The sequence below is a fragment of the Eubalaena glacialis genome, chromosome 6 (genome assembly GCF_028564815.1).
Source record: "Eubalaena glacialis isolate mEubGla1 chromosome 6, mEubGla1.1.hap2.+ XY, whole genome shotgun sequence".
In the NCBI taxonomy this organism is placed as follows: domain Eukaryota; kingdom Metazoa; phylum Chordata; class Mammalia; order Artiodactyla; family Balaenidae; genus Eubalaena; species Eubalaena glacialis.
In genome coordinates this window covers 152,511,142-152,528,165 of record NC_083721.1, presented here as the reverse complement: position 1 = coordinate 152,528,165, position 17,024 = coordinate 152,511,142, and the positions used below count along the sequence as shown (strand labels likewise).

The following is a 17,024-nucleotide window of genomic DNA, read 5'->3' as shown; positions in this document are numbered from 1 at the left end:
TCTACACACCTTGATCACCCTCTGCATTCAACAGCCTTACTTCAAACAACTTTGGTTTATTTCAAACCACCCCAAAACAGTTTAAGAATTAACACTGATGAAAATATTCAAAATATTATACTCCCCGCTCTCAAAGAAGACCCAACACTATTTTAGATCAAATCAATGGCATATCTCTCCGAAGGGACCAGTTATGAGGCCAGCCACACTCCTTAGCCATGTTTGTTAAATAAACTACCAAACAGAAAATGACATTCTTTTATAATCCCTTCTAATGGGTCTTATCCATCTGAAAACTGCTTTGTTTGTTATCAGGTGTTTACTCACACCTTGAGACAGAGGTTTTTAACTCAGGGTCCATGCCGTACCCCTCCGTTTATTGTGGCCATAGCTAGAATACAAGGGATCCACAACCGTGGAAGGTCTTTTCTGATTTTTTTTCTCCACTGATCTCCAACTGGAATTTAGCATTTCCTTCAAATTTCAAGGCAAGCAACAAACTACATTAGTATTATCGGTACCTGTGACATGAGCAGTAAAAAAATCACAGCTTTCTTCCACATGACAACACAGTTGTTCCAGAGATCCTGAAATACCGTTTATGTGCATCATAACTTTATGGTAGTTAATTCTTCCTAACTATAGCCCCTCATACTATACAGAGGCAACTCTTAGTCAATTTCTAATCTGGTCATCGTTCAGCTACAAAACAGGGAAGGTGCATTCTCCACCTAGCGACCAGACAACTAGGATGCTTTATAGTCTTACGTATCTACACTTGCTTGTCCTTTATGAATACGTGGGAAGAAATCAGCCATTTAAATTATTTGTTAGAGTTTCGCAAAACTGGACCGTTCAAATGAGAATTTTTAATTCGTCATAAGTTAACACTGTCTTTTGAAATATGAGAGGCATGTGGGCTACAAGTTTATAACAGGCAAGTTCAGACACATCTGATGGTTAAGCTAACTATTAAAGTGTGTTATTTAAAGTAATTTTTAAAATATTGTTGACAGATTGGGCAGTGATATAGGTCATGCATACATTTGTAAGCTCTGTGAAAATCAGTGTGTTTGTCTATTTTTTTTGTTGTTCTTTGTAATCCTACATACTTTTTACATTTAAAAATGTTTTTTACATTTTATTTAAACAAATTAAAAATATTAATTTTAATATTAATATTTATTAATTAATATTTTACATTTTATTTAAACAAATATTAATTTGTTTAAATAAAATTTTTTAAAAATAAGAAGAGATACATAGGTTTCACTAGACTGCCAAGAGGATACATAGCAGGAAAAATGGTTAAAACTCCCTGACCTAAGCATTACATTACTAATCCAGGACCCTGAATATCCATGTGTTTTTTAACTAGAGGCACCTGTATCTAGTAGAATCCACAATGTTACCTAGCGCCCGTCAGGTAACACTCACACTGCCTACTCCACCCACAAGTGAGTAGCAGAAAGTCTCTCTGTATTTCTGTCTCTATTCTTGTCAGCACACAGAAAAGGTGGAGAAAGGAACATTGCTTCTTAAAGAAGTAATGGTGCACAGCTTCACCTGATGAAAGCCCTGGAAGCTGATGATGACTTAGAGTTTTTGGAGCTTGGGAAGCAAACAGTAACTACCTAGTAACTCAATAAAATGCCATTAATTTTCCTGAGAAACCAGTTGGCTCGTCCACCTTCAATATGAAAAGTGAATTAAAATTTTACCTGTTATTTCCAAAGCTATTTCCCTCCATCCATCGAGTACAACACAAATGTATATTTAGAAACAGTACAGCCCTTGCCAATTAAAAAGAAAGTTATGCGGGGTAGTAGTAAAACCAGGCTAGGCAGAAGAAAGTGACACGTCTGGGAGGCCTACATTTCTCAGCACTGTTGTCCCAACATTTAGAAAACACCCCTGGCATAAAAACAACGCTGTCGCTTTTAGAAATTTTATTCTGTTTTTCTTTTCTTTTTTTTTAAAACACCAAAACCAAGATTCAGCCACAATTTAACACTGTCAATACTTATTCTTCATTATACAACTGGCACGCCAACTGTTACCTAAGCACGTCAGACTCTTCAAATCCCACACCCACACATCCTTAACTCATCTGCACCCAGATATGAATAAAGATGAATAGCATCTTGAGGAAACAGTATCTCCATTCTCAAATTGCAAAAGTCATGGAGCAAAGTCTTCCTAGTGTCTGAAGGATCCCTCAGAGGAATAAGAAAGACCCCGAAAGCCACGATTTTGTCAGAAAAAAATCACTTCCTTCTATGGCAACCTGCCCATTGGGTATTTAAAATGAAAAAGGACCTCACAAGTCCTTTCCAATGTTGAGGTTCTATGATTTGTTTATAAAGAAATGACTTTTCTTTGTCATTTTACTAAAATTAAGTTAATTATGTTTTTTTGGTAAGCCAGCAGCTCAACTCAGCATCTCTTTACGGAGAAGCGCTCCAGGAGACCCTATGTGGGGTGAACTAGTAAAAAGTTCAGGGTGTTAACAGCTTCTTCTCTAAAAGAATTTATGTTTCCTTCATCTCCAAACCACAGTTGCAGGAAATTTCCAACACTCAAATTAACTGTTTTCTAAATGTTTGTTTATAAATTGGACGTTTCCCACTCCATTCATTAGTGTTCACTCATTCTCTCATTCAACAAGAAGTTACTGAGTGCCTATTAAGTGCCAGGCTGGTGGTAAGCATCAGACACCATGGTATGAAAAAGGCACATCTTTGCCCAGATATGTTTCACAAGGTGGCTAGGTGCCAGGCTAAATTATAGTAACCTCCTATATTAGTCATCTCAGGCTGCCTGTTAACTTTGTTATAAATTCCATAGACCGGGTGCAACAGGAATTTATTTCTCTCAGTTCTAGTGACTGGAGTCCAAGATCAAGGTGCCAGCATGGTCAGGGTCTGATGAGGGCCCTCTCCTTGGGTTACAGAAGGCCATGCTCTTGCTGTATCCTGATGTGGCCTTTCCTGGGTGTGTGTGCCTAGAAAAGAGGAAGCAAGCTCTCCGGTGTCTGGCCCTACCCTCCTGACCTCACCCAAACCTAATCACCTCCCAAAGGCCCCATCTCTAAACACCATCACATTAGGGGTTAGGCCTTCAACACCTCCTTCACAGCAAACGTGCTATTTGACCCATAATGTTAATTCAATAAACTTAAGTGTTTCAAATCCACCTCAGAAGAGGAGGACCTTGGTTCCTCTGGGGTTTGGTTCCTGAAGTGGTTGGTATGGGACAGGACCCCAGACACCAACAGGGGGTGAGAGCTACAGCAGCACCAGACACCTCAGTCCTGAGGGCCCAGGGGGCTTAGGGCTTGGAAGTGAGTGAGACAGACTCTGAGGCTCAGATCAGCTCCTGGAGAAGAGGTGGTAGGAGCTCGGCAGTGAGGCCAGAATCCAGATCTGAGGTGCTTTTGTAAGTCAGGTGTCCTTACTCCAAGGCCTGCCTGCAACTCCGAAGCTTCTCATGATCAAGTTCAATCAGGCAATACAAGGAAACAAATACAGATAACCCCAAATCAGAATAACACCAGGATTCAATGTATTATAATCACAAAGCTGCAATTACAGGGTGCTTTTCATCAGGCCTGATGAAGTAGGCTGCTGGCCTAGCCACCTCTCTACTTTACGGAAGCCAGCATCCACCAAGCTCCCTCAACTAGAAATAATTCCCCTCTTCTAAGGTTTGATTGTTTTCTTAAAACCTGCTCGATCAAAGCCAGCCTGGAATGGAAGAGACTCAAAAGAGGGGAAATTTCACAAACGTTAAGTGCAGATCTTGACAGGACCCCGACTAACACCTAGCGCGGCTGACTGCTTCTCAGAGAATCTCCCCCGCCTCGAAGGAACAATCAACACACACCGCATGGAAGTTGAGTGCACCTTTTCCCCAGGATCTTAAATCCAAGCAGAAGCGATCAATCGCTCTTAGCTGGATCTGTGACATCCAGCCTTCCAAAATGGAATGTCAAGCTCCTTGTGACGTTTTTAACAGAATGAAGGGGAAAAAAAAATACGCCTACATTTCTCTTCCCCCATCTATTGTTAAAATTAAAAAGGCAGGTAAGGCTATCTGGGTATCTTTGGGTGACTGAGATCAGGCTTGGGCTGTACTGAGTGGACATCTCTGCCACAGTCCGTGGGGTCTGGGAAAAATTCTAACACGTGTCGGGTTCTTTGCAAGGGCTTTTATCTCCAAAAGCCAAAAGGTTCTTTGTGGCAAGGCCATTTGGCAGAAAACCAGGGCTCCAGAGATCTTGAGGCACTCTCACCTGTGGGCCACACAGCGCCCAGCAGAACCACATTCGAAGTCAGGTATTCAACTGCAGACCTTATCCTGGCACAGCTTGAGGACCTAGAATCCCATTCTCCCACAGGAGACTGGATATAGCCTCTGGATAGGCTTTGTTTTGTTAATTTTGTTTATTTTTTAATTGAATGAGTTCTACCATTAACCATTAGGAGCTTTCGCATACAAATCTGGATGTCTGACATTTTTTTGGCAAATCCGAAGCTCAGACCCGCAATGCTGCAGGCAACAGAAAGGCAGAGCTAAGAGGAGACCGCAGCTGACTTCCCTGTGGATGTTACCATAACCCAGATATGATCAGAGCCCTTCTCCCTCCACGCTCTCACGCTCAGCTACACAGAAACTTAACAGACCATGCTGTTCCCTCTTGTGTGCCGGTGCCCATGTGACTCTCCTCCTCCCGAGATGCCTCTGTCTGTCTCGCCAGTTTGGTGGGGTTTTACCATCAGTCTTTCAGGATTCAGTTTCAATGCCCCTGGCTCCATGAAGTCCATTCTGATATGCCTGGAAGAACTAACCAGGCTTTGCTCAAGGCTCTTAAACATTGTCTTGTACTTGTTTTGTTGAACCTCTCTTCCTATGTGCAATATTCAGTGCCGGGTACATAGCAAGCGATCCATAATGTTGTGATCAATACTAGAAACAAAGACTTTTAAATAGTACTTATCATGTACTATTCACAGTACCTTATACGTATTAACTCATTTAAGCCTCACAACGACCAATGATTACACCCATTTTACGTAGAGAAAACTGAGGCATGTTAAAAGTTAGGAAATTCTGCCAGATTCACTCACTCAACTATGAAGTGGCAGGAGAGGGATGAGAACGGAGTCTGGCAACCTCTGGATGAGAAGGTGGATGGACCCTTAGAAGGAAGGGAGGTAGGGAAAGAAGAAGGGAAAGCAAGAGAGAAGGAAAGAAAGACAGATGAGCTATCAGGAGTCGGGAAGTGCAGATGGAGAGACGGGAAAGAGAAGCTTTTGTGGCAGGAAGTGCAAGTCTTTGGGCGAGGCAGGGGCAGTGGTGTGTGCTAGTCAGTTTTAACACGAGACTCTCTGGGAAAACAGCACTGCTTTATAATGCCTGTCAGTTTCTGTGGTGTAGATGCCCCTGCCGTAGTAGCTGATTTCAGGCTGCCATGTGGCATCACCAAGGGCAGAGTTTCAGAGAAGAAGTGAGAAGCCTTGTCACTACTAACTAGTACTAACACACCAGCTGGAACACACCAGGGCGTAGGTGTGCCCAGGAAAACGACAGATGGAGAGATAGGCAGGACCAGGTGACAAAGGACCTATTAAACCATCATAAGGATGTAACCCTCCTGGAGACAACCAGGAGTAACTGAAAAGTTTTTAGCAGGGATTGACATGATTATATGGTTATAAAGAGTGAGACACAGATGAACACACAGTCAAAATTTTAGGAACTCCTCCTCCATCTTCCCTCCATCTTTCCTGAGCGATTATTATTGTTGCAAAAGGAAAGTTATCAGTTGGTCCACTCCTTTCCTACTCTATCCCTTTGCCTCCCGGCTACTCTTCCTCCACCTTCCCACCCCCATCCCCTCACTCTAGTCACAGACCCTAAGGATGGCGGAGTCTCTCCATCTGTCATTGTTGGATCTGTGGTACGTAAGGTCTGGAAGCCCTAAGCAAGAAAGTGAGCCTGGACCCGCTTAAAGAGGAAGGCCAGCGAATGGAGTATAAATAGAGCAATGCCCTTGCAGACCACCACACTAGAAGGGGCTTTAGAAACCATCTAGCTTCCAAGCATCCTCTGTCTGAGGAAGGGGAGCAGGGGGCAGTCATCCTAACCAGCCCATCACCACCGAGCTGGTTAGGGCCAAAGTTGGTTGCCCGGCTCCTGATCAAATACTCTACATGCACATAAAGACAAGGTTTCTGAGATGCTGCATCCCCCCTGCAGAGTCACAGGCTTTCTTAGAAGACACTTTTTTTCTACTAAGCAGGTTCCACTTCGCCAGTGGGTACAGACAGACGCACGGCGATTCCCAGGCTCAGGGACCTGCTGTCATCTTCCCCCAGCACCGGACAATATGAGCCACGTGCTTAGGGAACACTCCGTGACCTCAGTCCTTCTCCGTCACTCGAGGTCTTATGATCCAGTTTAAGAATTCTCCAGATCCTGGCCTCTTCTCATGGGTCTCCATCCACCTGCCCGCACTGAGGCCATTTCCTGGTAAGTAAGAAGTGGGTAGGGACAGGAAGTGAACCTTGAAAAGCCATTGTGGCAGCTCTGCTTTGAAAAAAAAAAACTGTTGGGAGAAGTTGAAACTTTGGGCTGAAATGCACTATAGTCTAATAATTCAGCCTCGCTTCAGGAGAAATTGGCTGAGGCTTCAGGACATGCGGCCAAGGCAGCCAGTGGGAAATGAAATGCAGGCCAGTGTTCACCCAGCCAGGAGCCAGAAGCCGCGGCTCCTCCAAGAGAGCCCATTTTCCAGTTCTCACAAAGGCATCCCATCGCCCGGCTGTGGCCCTGACGTGTGGCTTCTTTCAGCTTGAGTTGTTCTCCATTCCCAATGCCCATCAGCATCTACAAGGGTGACCCCTAGGAATAGGGCAGATAATGCCAATTCCTTGGGCCAGAGAAGTGAAAACTGATCTGGGAAGAGAGACCCCAAGGAGGCCTCCACAGCTGAGGGACCCTGTGCTACAATTTGCCCAGGCCCATCCCAATTCACACCCACTTCTTAGAGGAACAACTATGCTCCCTTTCATTCTCAAAAGTATCCCGGTCATGAATGATATGGTCACCCCAGTCGCAGACCTCCAAGGCATCTACCAACAGGATTCAAGCAACCCATGAACCCGAATGGGACAAAAGTCATGAATTTGTTTACTAATGTTGAACTACAGTTTAGCGTTTCACTCTATTATAAATGCAGGCCACAGACCTTAAGCACAGTACCGGGACCGGTGATGTTGCCACCCAAACATACAGATGGGATGTTTTCCTATCACGGTGCAGGTCTGCAGTCACCCACAGCAGCATATACTCATCCCACTGGCCCACCATCAGATCTTGTTGTGTGTACACTAGTAGGTCACAATGGTTTATACAGCTCGTGTTATAATCTTATGTATTGCAATTTATATATCTAAACATAGGGTCCCTAAATGTGTCAGACTGCCAAAGGGCACCATGGCATAAATAAGATGAAGAGCCCTTGGCCTGGTGATGGAGAAGCCACATTAACCAAGGACAGGGAGTGTGGGAAAGAGAGCCTGCCCTCTGGCTGAGGTCTCAGCCTGCCTCTGGGTTGATCTAGACCTTGAGGAATTATTTAGGTGCATTATAATAACTTGTACACCTCTTCTTCAGGCCTTTATCACACCCATTAGCTTTCTTCATCTTCTCTTATTTTTATGCCTTTTTTCCTTATCCTTTGGATTTGGCTTTTACCAAGTATCTCTCGGTCTTCCTGTGTTAACCGCTGGGCCCTCTTCCTTTGGGTGGTCCATTTCCCCTGATGCTTGCCCCTCCTACTCCCTTTCTCCCTACCCCCCACCTCCACTGCTTCTCTGTGGCCTCTCTCCTGGGCCTCCTGACCTGGCTGGCTCTCAGCCATCCCTCTCTCATGAGTTTTGTAGCAGATGCTTTCAGCACCAAGAGTTTACACTATACCTTTCGTTAGGGAAGGGTATTAATTTTGTTGATAGGAAGTGTTTTTGAGAAGCAACTAAAAAACAGACCGACCACCCAAATAAATGACTACAAAACACTCCATGGCAGGAGATGACATGACTTTGCCAACCCAAGCTTAAATATAATATGTAGAAAGGATGGAAAACATTCCTGCTTGGTAATTGCTCATGACCAGATGTCTAGGGAAGGTCAGCAAGCTGGACCAGGATTCTTCTCAGAGCATAAATTCCCAGTGTAGCCAAGGAAGGGATACTGCTTAGTCACTGCTACCAGGGTGAGCCCTCTGTATGCAGGCCTATGCAAGGACTGCTTTTCTAGACCAGAACTGAGGTTAAAAAACTAGAGGAGAAGCCAGGACCTTTGCGCTTTAGTTCTGGACAAATATACAAGTGCCCGGTGCCTTCTTCCTGCTACTACCAGGGGAAATATTTGTCCAGCTGTCTCTGCCAGCAAGGTACTGATTATTTACATGCAGAATGAAAATTCTATCAGTGACCTAAAAAAAAAAAAAAAAAAAGGAAGAAGAAGAAAGAAAGAAGAAACAGAAGGAAACCAATCTAAATTTGTATTGTTCCATGCTTGAGAATGACTCACAATATTTTATTTTTTATATTTGTTTTCCATTTTACTTCTAATAAAAGGCACAGGGCTTCCCTGGTGGCGCAGTGGCTAAGAATCCGCCTGCCAATGCAGGGGACACGGGTTCCATCCCTGGTCCAGGAAGATCCCACATGATGCAGAGCAACTAAGCCCGTGCTCCACAACTACTGAGCCTGCGCTCTAGAACCCGCGAGCCACAACTACTGAGCCCACGTGCCACGACTACTGAAGCCCGCGTGCCTAGAGCCCGTGCTCCGCAACAAGAGAAGCCACTGCAATGAGATGCCCGTGCATCGCAATGAAGAGTAGCCCCAGCTCACCTCAACTAGAGAAAGCCCGCACGCAGAAACGAAAACCCAGCACAGCCAAAAATAAATAAATAAAATAAATTTTTTAAAAAGGCATAAATCCTTTTTCAAAAAGTGTCTTAAATCCTTTTTCAAAAACTGTCACTGAACAAGTATTAACATAAAAAGCAGCTCAGAGAGCTTAGGAGAAATTGAAACCATAAATTTTATAAACTTAACTATCTGTTAATTTATCCTCTGAAAGAGAAAAATCTTGTTTTTATCTGGGTGGTTCTTTTTCAATATGTATTCTTTTTTTTTTTAATTTATTTAAATGAATTATACAGCCCTTACTCTTAGCTTATTCACTTTGGGAAAATATGTTCCAGGCCTGTCAGCTCTTGAGAAGGTTGCAGACTTCATTCTTATATCAAATGGTCATTTCATATGTCATGTTGTGATGTATTAATTCACCAGGTTTTTACAAAGCACAGGTAGGTAGATACTAGTATGGCAGGTACAAGGGCTGCCATCATGGTTCCCAATCACTTGTAGAATAAAGCTCATGGAAGCCACAATCTGAAGATAAAATAGTAACTCTATTAATCCTATGGATTATTCAAATCTAAACATAGATTAAGATATTATGTTTTTTTTTTTTTTTATTTATTTATTTTTTAATGATATTCTTGTCTGCTTACATTCTTTTTATTTATGTATGTATGTATGTATGTATGGCTGTGTTGGGTCTTCGTTTCTGTGCGAGGGCTTTCTCTAGTTGTGGCAAGCGGGGGCCACTCTTCATCGCGGTGCGCGGGCCTCTCACTATCGCGGCCTCTCCTGTTGCAGAGCACAGGCTCCAGACGCGCAGGCTCAGTAGTTGTGGATCATGGGCCGAGGTGCCCCGCGGCATGTGGGATCTTCCCAGACCAGGTCTCGAACGCGCGTCTCCCGCACTGGCAGGCAGATTCTCAACCACTGCACCACCAGGGAAGCCCTATGTTTTTATTTAAAATAAAATCCATGAGGGACTAGCTTCTCAGGTTCTACTTGCTTATGTTTTCTTTTTCTTTTCTTCCCCCTGCTGTCCTCTTCAAATTCCACAGATCCTTATTATTTGGCTTCTCTTGTTATTAAAAATTGGTCAAGTTCAGATGCTCTGGTTCTTGATTCTCTTTTATTTTTAAGTATCTCACCAAAACCAAAAATTTTATCAATACTTCTTACTGTGTATTGCATACAAATATTTATTCATTGTGTTCTGAATAAAAAGGTTTCTTTTTTTTAATAACCTTTCCCCAGAGCCTGTTGCTTAATAATAATTGTTATTCTGTCAACAAACTTGTGTTTATATGATTTAAGATAAATACACCCCAACGAATTGCCCCATTAGAAGTGTTATGTGGGCCACACAGGAATGAGTAAGTAAGTAAGTAGAGGGGGTATGGACCACACACATGGGATAAGGATACAGCTAACTCCCTGACACCCCTGAAAAGCTAGGAATTGGAAACCAGGATGTCTGCCCAGGTGCAAAAGAATTCTTCTTCCTGAGGTTCCCAAAAAAGAAACCATTTCTCTGGGATGCTGTCACACCTGATTTCAATGCCACATCTTTTATTCTCTAACACTGCAGTAATCCAACTAAAGCAGCATCCACACCTTCAGAAGATCACCCTTCTGGGATGATCTGAGGTTCAGGGCTCTCCCTGAGGACTGGGGCATCTGTGCATATTTTCCCCTCCTTACATAAAAACAATATGTGTTTCTAATGAATTCTCTAGAAAGTGAATGCTTCCCCTGAGATAACTGAGGACGCTGGGATTCAGATCAGTCAACCCAACACAGATGGCGGACTGAGGAGGTGGGTAGGAGGGGAAGGGGGGGAAGGATAGCATCTCTCAGTGCAGGCTCTCCGGGGCCATCTCTGCCACCCCAAGGCCCTTCATCAGCCAAGCCTCCTTTCCATCTCCCTCATCCTCTGCCTCTTCCTCCTTCACCCCAACCCCACTCATCACTGCCCGAGGGCCTCTGTCCTGGTTTAGCACAGCATCAGGGATGGAAATCTCGTTCCAGGTGACATAAAAGGCACCAAATTTCCACCATCCGCCTGTAACTCTTAGCTACCGCCCACCCCCCAAACACACACACACAATGTGACTCTGAGAAACAGGCTTTCCCAATTCCCCTCTCTGTTTACTGACTTTTTGTTGGTTCAGCTCCAGGGGAAGAACATCTTAGTATTGTAGCTACAGAGAAAAGACACGGGATGCTCTTAGAAATCAGAATTCTGTCCTACAAGAATGCCTAGGGGCATATGGAATCCCTAAACTGCTAGAGAAAGTCCCCTTTGTTAAAGGGACTCAGCGAGTGAGAAAAGGACAAAGAATTATTTTCCCCTTTCTGAGCCTCAAGTATGTCCACTAGAAAGATGTGATTTTGCCTCAAATTGACATCGGCCTAAAGTTTAACCCAATGGTCAGAAATCCCAAAGAAATAACACCAAATCATCTCATTGGATGCAAAAGGATTTTTCCCTCTGAGGTCCAACATTTTCTTATTTTCACAAATAATTGGGTTTGGGGCAGGACAGAGCCACTCAACTTGACAGAAGGACTTGGCTAAAATGGTTGAGAATCCATTAAATTTTATTTAGAATCATCTAAAGGGTTGCATGGTTAGTTAATTTTTTTATTGGAAGGCTTATCAATAATATACTGCAATGTTTGGCAAAAGACACACATTTGTGGTGGTTTATCCACTATATGATAGCGGCTTTTTCTGGTTATGCAGATGGAGGCATTTATGAGAAATTAGCAAAATGGTCTACTTTTTAAATAAACAAGCATTTCCCTAATTAAATTTTCACGAATTAATTTTAAGATGCTGAAAAACAGCCACAGTGAACCTAATCTATACATGCATAAACAGAGCTTATTTTGACCATGGGTCAGAAGACAGTGGTTCTAGCACTAGTGGTACCAGAAACACACTGTGTGGCCTTGACCACATCAAGAAGGCCCCTCCCGGCTTCTGGATTGGGAAGGGTGATATCTGAGCCGACTCTAATATTCTGTGATTCGGTCACTAGAAAGGGACTCATTTGCGGAATACTGTGTGTACAGTGTGTGGCCCTAGAGCAGAGCCCTGCTCACATTCGGATCCCCCTTCCACTTCTCCTCACGTTTACAAAGGGAATGTCCTCCAAAAGATTCAGAAAAGAAATCCAGTGCCAGCAGCCAATTCCCTAAATCTGCTTCCGGCGCCAGGATCCCATCCTCTGGAGGTGCGCCCCATGGGGCTCTGAGGGGGTATATGCACCATCGGTCTCCCCAGCGTCACAGCTACAGGGGCCTCCAGGGCAAGGATGGCACTGCCAGCATGGCCTGGGGTTTGAGCAGAAAACGGGGGGCCTCACCCATGCTTCCCTGGGACAAAGGTTCTTTGGTACCAAATGGGGTTCAAAGAAGGGGACACACCAGTGTTCTCTACCCACAAGCCTAACCAGTCCCACCGCTTACTGGCTGGGTGACAATGAGCAAAGAAATTAATTTCTCCATGTCTTAGTTTCCCCACCAACAAAATGGGAGTAATAACTACCTTCCAGGGTTGTTGTGAGGGTTAGTGCCCATGAATGAAATCTTTAGAGCCTGGCACAGAGTAAATGCAAGTGCTGATGGTTATTATTACTACCTGTCTCCCCAGAATAGCTCAGCAACCTGAAAAAAAAAAAAAAACACCTTGGTGTGGATTTTAAGTCTTCCTTCAAGAGTTGCCAAGGGACACGTTCCAATCTGTTTCTACAGGCAAAGCAAGTGGCCCGAGCACAAAACCGGGCGACAAGCACCCAGAAAGAACCAGGTCCTGGGGTGTCCAAAGTTCAGTGGTGCCAAGTGAGGGACTTAATTCTGGGATCCTACCTCGGTTATCCAGGGAATTCGGAGGAGGCCAACGCTCTATCCCCCTCGACGCCTGGCCGGGGAGGGTGTGGAGTTTGTGCTCAGCAGGTGCACCCCAGCCTGTTCCGAGGGCATCCCCTGTCCGCTGCCTGGGACTCTGGAGCTTGCTGTGGGGAGACAGGGAGCTCGCGGCTTCCGGGGGGGCCCCGATGGGAGTGACCGAACTCAGGATTCCTCCGGAGCCCTGGCCAGTCGATGTCTCTTCCGGAAGGGTCTGGCCAGGGCGTAGGGCCCAGAAAAGGGGACTGCGCTGAGCTCTGCTTTCTCCCAGCTCGGGTCCGGAGAGCAGAAGACGTCCGCAGGGCAACCGCAGAGCCGGTGGTGCCCCTCAAAGCCTGCACGTGGGAGAGCTGCACAGGGAAGACCAGAGGGATTTACGGGGCTCCTGACCCACGCAACCTCCAAATTCGCCTCCTATGGAGCCAGGAGGAACCAACCGGGAATTGGATTCTCAGCCCAAGGCGCCACTTGGAGAGGGGCGTGCACCTCCTCAGAGAAAGAGTTAAATGAGGTGCTTCCAGGCCTTTGACAGCCCGGGGTGTTCCCCGCCAGCATCAGTGGATCCCAGGGACTGCCCTTGCCTCGCCACAGCAGTCTAGGCCCCCTTCCAGATTGCCGGGGTGCAAAGGAGGAAAGCGCCTCGCCTTTCCGCATCCGCCAAAGCGTCTGCAACAACCAGAGGATATACCTGGGGGGCTGAGAGGTGGGCAGACGCACCTCTGCCTGGGGCCCCGGGTCTGGGAGCCAGGCCTCCCCTCACCCGATGTCCACACTCCTTAGCCCAGCGCCCTGCGTTTCGCCGCACGCCCTCCAGTGCAGCGCTCCCGAGCCTCCCCAGCGTCTGGGGCTCCCCGGGTCCCTCGCTCCGCCCAGGTGCGAGGTGGGGAGGGGCGGGAGAGGGGGGCGGGGGCTCCCACTGCAGCCTCCGCCCCCTGCGCTGTCCTCCAACCAGTTGGGACCGAGGTCTACTCGCCAGGCGCTGGGACTCTCCCCAACCCAGCACCCAAGCCTGTCGCCGGAGTACCGGAATCCCCTTCCCACCCTGCGGCCGTGGAAACATCCCTAACTCCCCGGCGCGGGGCAGGGAGGGTGGGCGTGGGAAGTGGAAGGGTGTGGAAGCCGGTGTCGGAGAATGGAGGGGACACGGGGGTCCTCTTCGAGCAGGGAAAAGCTCCCCTGGTCCCTGATCTGACCACTCAGTCACCGCCCAAGACGCCAACGTACACAGAATCGGGAGGTCTGTTTCTCCCGGGGAGAAAGGTCGCCCCATCCCAGGCACCCAGAAGCCTGCCTTCCCAAGGCCGCCGGGGCCCGGCATTCCAGGGCTCGGGTCTGCCCCTCTGCGTTTCTCAGGTATCAACCCCTCCGCCATCTGTCTGTACGCACCCGGCCCCCGCCCCCCGGTTCAAATTCCTTTTCCTCCACGTCTGAAGGCAGCCCGGGGCCGGCCCCTCGCCCCCTTTAGCAGAGCCTTTTGGTCCCACCCTCAGCCAGATCCGTCCCCATCCTCAGCTTCCTCCCCCGCCTCACCAGCACCCTGTCCCTCCCCTAACCACTTACTTCACCCACCCGCAGCTGCACTTGCCTTCCCACGGCGCACAGCCTCGAGCCACTCCAGGGGGTTCATTCCCGAGCTGGAGGTGGCAAATGGAAGAGCGGGCCGACTCCCGCCGCGCCGGACGGAGCCCCAGGGGCGGGGGCAGCCTTCCCCCACGTCCCACCTATACTACCTCTCCATCTCCGCTCCCACTCAACCCCTACAGGCAGGATCAGCCCCGCTGGGTCCCAAACCCTCGCCTTTCTAGCGGGAGCTGCAGGGAGCGAAAAGTCGACTGGCAAGAACGCACGGAGAAAACAGGCAGATGCCTAGGGCGAGGGGAGGTTCGGGGTGGGGTGGGGGGAGGAGTGGGGGAAGGGCGCAAGCGAGAACTGGACACGCAACTTGCACCGCACTGGCTGAGCACCACGCAGGGAGGGGGCACAAAAGTTTGCAGACTGTTGCACTGCAGCCAGCGGCACGCGAGCAAAGAGGGTAGACCACCCACCCCCGCCCCCAACTCGCCAGGAGGGGATCTCTCCAAGGATCTGCGCCAGGGAACCGGGGGCGGGGGGGGGGGTGGTTGGACAAGACTCAGAAATGGGGTGATAGTTGTCCTCTACCGGTGCCGGGAGGGATGGCCTAGGCGCCCGGGCCGAGGGGACAATGCCGCGCTTTGCGAAAAGCAACAGGCGGCTGCACCTTACCTTGCGCCGGTCCGCGGCCGGGGTGGCTGCTCCATCCTCGCAGCGCAGGGAGCACTGCCAGACCCGTAGCAGCCGCCGTCCCCACCCGACTGCCAGCGGGGCTGCTGGCCTCGGACCCGGCCGGCCGGCCGCGTGGGCTGGTTCTCCCGCCGCGGCTGCGGCGTTGGTGCGCGGGACGCGGGCGGTGCGTGGCTGGGCCGCTGTCCTCCGGCGCCTCCGCCGAGAGAGGGTGCGGCCCCGGGCGGCCGCGCCGGGAGGAACCGCTGGGCTCCCGCCGCTGCGGCGGCCGCTGCAGACCCTGCGCCGGGCCCGGAGCCTCGCCGGAGGAGGAGACAAAGCCGGGAGGGGGCGAAGCGCCGCTCGCGCAGAAACGCTCGGCTCAGTCGCTAGAGGGGAATCGCCTCCAGACCCGGGCCGGGGAGGAGGGAGGAGGGGACTGCAAAAGCTGCAGGGGACGAACGTGACCGCCGGAGCCAGCCTCGGCGGCGCGGGCGCCGCTCTCCCGCCTCCCGGGCGGTGGTCCGGGATGGAGAGAGAGGGCGGGGGCTGGGCGATTGCTGCGGGGGGAGGGAGCTGAGGTGGGAGTGTTCGCTCGGCCCGCCGCCTTCGCCGCCCTCCCTCCCCCCCCCGCCCCCCCTGCCCCCCCTGCCCCCCCGCGGCAGAGCTCCACTCTCAGGGTACTCCGGGCCGATGCTTTCTCCTGCTTTTCTAACTCTGGAGATCGGAGATGAACCGAGCTGGCAGAGGGAGCATAACGTGCTGATGGGGGGATGGTCCTCTAACGGGGAAAAGGCTGATGCATGAAATCTTTTGGACAAACCATTGCTTACTGGGTGCTAAGTATTGCACTGGGCGATTTTGCGGTAGGGTGAATAAAGTGGGATACCCCCGCCCCGAAGACTACAAGATCAGACCCCGGAATGGTCCCCTGCAGCTCCTGAAGCCCAAAGTTTTGGGACTGAGTCCTGGACCCTGAACCCTACCCCCAACCAGTCCAGTTTCCCAAAGCAGAGGAGGTGTGAGAAATTTCAATTTTTCCTTCCTCTTCCAGGATGACTTTGAACGTGCAGCCGAAATGGAGTATATGTCCCCGAAGAAAGTGTGTGTAAGATTAAAGCAAATTATTGGTTTTCATAATGTTATTGTTTCATGATTTCAAGTCTTTATCAGATCTACACCAAAAGAAGAAGAAAAAAAAAGGTCCAGAGGACCCGGCCTTGCCACGGTCTACAGATATCACCTTCTTTTCCACCCCTATCCTCATCCCCTCACCAGGTAGAATTAATCTTTCCCTTCTCTTTGCTGTCACAGATGTATTTGCCAATCATTTGCAGAATTTACATATTTATAGATTTGTTATAGATTTCTATTGCTTCACTGACCTGTATTATTATTATTTTTTTCCACTGCAACATCCAGCAATGTTTTGTATCTAATGGGTAACGTACTCAAGGAAAGCTTAACCAGCGGAAGGTCACTTTCTCCTTCAGCTAAATCCCAGTGGCCCTAAAATTAAAGGGACTCAGCGATGAAATTTTTCAGAGTTTGGGTGGAAGAGAAGACACAAAAAGTTAAACTCACAGCCCCTATGACCTAGAAATGTAACACTATTTAATTCATTTTTGTTTCTAAACAATCTTCCCACTGACCACCCCACCTCTGTTTGTGGAATTTCCAAAGGCAAAGAAAACCAAGCTGTTGCACAACTGCATATGGCAAGTGGTATATACTCAGCTGCCAAAACCTAGAGCAAACCCATTCCAGGTGGAGAAGGACCAGAAAATCTTTATCATTTTGTGACCTGTGTCAAGTATGTTGGAATCCTGCCAAGATTTCCTCATTTTCCCCATGAGTCTCTCTTATTCTGGATACATTTTTGAACTGTTAGAGCAGTATTTCATTGCTGACTGTTTGTGCTTTGTGGTTTAGG

The 17,024-nt window shown here is 48.2% G+C and overlaps 1 protein-coding gene across 6 annotated transcripts in view; it reads right to left on the bottom strand.

Annotated features, from left to right (window-relative positions):
- LRRC3B (leucine rich repeat containing 3B) overlaps positions 1–15,155 on the bottom strand; it is a 99,708-nt gene extending 84,553 nt beyond the window's left edge. For 2 of the 6 annotated variants that reach the window (XM_061193726.1, XM_061193725.1), the window contains exon 1: positions 12,812–12,865. The gene's annotated coding sequence lies outside the window, so the exon portion shown is untranslated. Of the gene's footprint in view, positions 1–12,811; positions 12,890–15,094 lie in introns of those variants that run through there. The other 4 variants (XM_061193727.1, XM_061193730.1, XM_061193724.1 and 1 more) reach the window with 4 other exon arrangements.
- Positions 15,156–17,024: the final 1,869 nt, after the last annotated feature.